Source organism: Chiloscyllium punctatum, unplaced genomic scaffold, assembly GCF_047496795.1.
Source record: "Chiloscyllium punctatum isolate Juve2018m unplaced genomic scaffold, sChiPun1.3 scaffold_1270, whole genome shotgun sequence".
Classification (NCBI taxonomy): domain Eukaryota; kingdom Metazoa; phylum Chordata; class Chondrichthyes; order Orectolobiformes; family Hemiscylliidae; genus Chiloscyllium; species Chiloscyllium punctatum.
The window spans coordinates 10,001-12,500 of NW_027311004.1; the positions used below are offsets into that span (position 1 = coordinate 10,001).

A 2,500-nucleotide genomic window follows, 5' to 3' on the forward strand; every position below is an offset into this window, starting at 1 on the left:
TCGTGATACTCCGCGGGCGACATGGTGGCGGTGATCCTGCCTCCGTCGCTGCGGTGCGTTGGGGCACGCATCGCCTCTTGGGCGCCCTGTTTTTTTTCAACCAATAGATGTATGTCTCTGCGGGCCGCACCAGGCTGGTGCTCCCCACAGCTTCACGCCACCCTGCTCCGCCCGCACGCCGGCGTGCAGGTGGCTGCTGCTAAAGGTGGGGAGTGTATGTGCGGTCCGGGTGGCTTTCCTCTGGCGAGGGAGAGACCTTAAGCAAACTCAGAGACAAATCTTGACGGTCGATCACTCGTAAAAAATAAAACGTGACAAACTTTGTGTTGGTTCAAGTACGAAAGGATCTCTGTCGGCTTGGGGGTACGCCCGTTTCAACTTGTCTCGCGAGGGTGGTTTCGGGGCCAGCAGGAGAGCTCGTCGGGGTAGCAGGCCCTGCAGCCGTGGTCACCGCCAAACCCCCCCAACTCGAGCAAGTGAAAAAAAAAAGTAACAGGAGCGAAAGCATCTCTGTCGGCTTGGGGGTACGCCCGTTTCCGTTTCAACTTGTCTCGCGAGGGTGGTTTCGGGGCCAGCAGGAGAGCTCGTCGGGGTAGCAGGCCCTGCAGCCGTGGTCACCGCCAAACCCCCACAACTCGAGCAAGTGAAAAAAAAAAGTAACAAATAAGAAAGGATCGTCGGCTTGGGGGTACGCCCGTTTCCGTTTCAACTTGTCTCGCGAGGGTGGTTTCGGGGCCAGCAGGAGAGCTCGTCGGGGTAGCAGGCCCTGCAGCCGTGGTCACCGCCAAACCCCCACAACTCGAGCAAGTGAAAAAAAAAAGTAACAAATAAGAAAGGATCGTCGGCTTGGGGGTACGCCCGTTTCCGTTTCAACTTGTCTCGCGAGGGTGGTTTCGGGGCCAGCAGGAGAGCTCGTCGGGGTAGCAGGCCCTGCAGCCGTGGTCACCGCCAAATCCCCACAACTCGAGCAAGTGAAAAAAAAAGTAACAAATAAGAAAGGATCGTCGGCTTGGGGGTACGCCCGTTTCCGTTTCAACTTGTCTCGCGGGGGTGGTTTCGGGGCCAGCAGGAGAGCTCGTCGGGGTAGCAGGCCCTGCAGCCGTGGTCACCGCCAAACCCCCCCAACTGTTGGGCGCCTACCTGCGCGGGGCAGGAGGACACTTTCCGATTTCAAATCTCCGTTTGCCGAGTCCACCCCGAACGCACGCGGGCGGGCGGGTTCGCATCACCCTTCGTCACAAGGGGCGAAGCCCGTTCCACCGTCTCGTCAGTAGTGCCGACCGGTCTGTGATCGACGAGGGGAGCCACACCAGGTCCGGCCCTGCTGCTTGGCGGCACCGCGTCGTCGGGAGCTCGCGACAGACGGAGGGTTTCGGTGTACTCTCCAGCCACGGGAAACGAAGCCGGTGATGCAGGCGCCGGTCTTTCGCTCCCAAATCGGCTGGGTTTACATCGTTGCTATCTAGTCACGCTCCCTTCAAACCCGACGGGGTACCTATTCCCCTCACCCGTCTGTGCGTATACAGCCTCTTTGCACTTGCGGGATGGGGGTGGTGGTTTAAAGACTCTCGAGTTGCCGCCCGTCGGTCTCCGAGCTCCGTGCAGTAGTGATCCCCAGCGAACTGCCAGCAGGGCGAACGAGCGATCCCGCTCTCGGTCGGGGCGCCTGGCGTCGATCGGTGGTCGGTGGCTTGCGGGCAAGCTGCGCTGTGAGTGTGGGAACGAGTATGACGAGCCGTTGCCGCGACTCCCAGTCCACCTCGGCGGTGGCTGGGCCGGGCGGGCGTCTGCTCGGGCGAGTGCCGCCCCCGCCTCCTCGCAGGAAGTCCGCTCGCCGACACGCCGCCACGTGCACGCGTCAGTGACGCTGCCGAACCGATGGCCGGTGCCCGTTCCCGCCTCTGCTTTTCCTAGGGCAAAGCTGCTGCACGCCTCGTGATACTAGGCGGGCGACATGGTGGCGGTGATCCTGCCTCCGTCGCTGCGGTGCGTTGGGGCACGCATCGCCTCTTGGGCGCCCTGTCCTCCTCCCCCCAATAGACGTATGTTTCTGCGGGCCGCACCAGGATGGTGCTCCCCATCGCTTCACGCCACCCTGCTCCGCCCGCACGCCGGCGTGCAGGTGGCTGTAGCTCAAGGTGGGGAGCGTATGTGCGGTCCGGGTCGCTTTCCTCTGGCGAGGGAGAGACCTAAAACAAACTCAGACAACTCTTGACGGTGGATCACTCGGCTCGTGCGTCGATGACGAACGCAGCTAGCTGCGAGAATTAATGTGAATTGCAGGACACATTGATCATCGACACTTTGAACGCACTTTGCGGCCCCGGGTTCTTCCCGGGGCCACGCCTGTCTGAGGGTCGTTTGGCAATCAATCGCACTCGCCTTGGCTGGCGAGAGCGCGGCTGGGGTGTCGCAGAGGACCCGTCCTCTTTGTCCCCCTAAGTTCAGACTCCGGAGCCCTCCGGCGTCGGAGCGCTTGGCCTTTCCCCCCCACCCTGCA

At 62.0% G+C, this 2,500-nt stretch overlaps 1 non-coding gene across 1 annotated transcript; it reads left to right on the forward strand.

The window, feature by feature from the left end:
* Positions 1 to 2,206: 2,206 nt before the first annotated feature.
* LOC140474927 (5.8S ribosomal RNA) lies at positions 2,207 to 2,360 on the forward strand. Its single transcript, XR_011959537.1, has one exon. It is a non-coding gene; the product is annotated as a 5.8S ribosomal RNA (ribosomal RNA).
* The last annotated feature ends 140 nt before the right edge of the window (positions 2,361 to 2,500 follow it).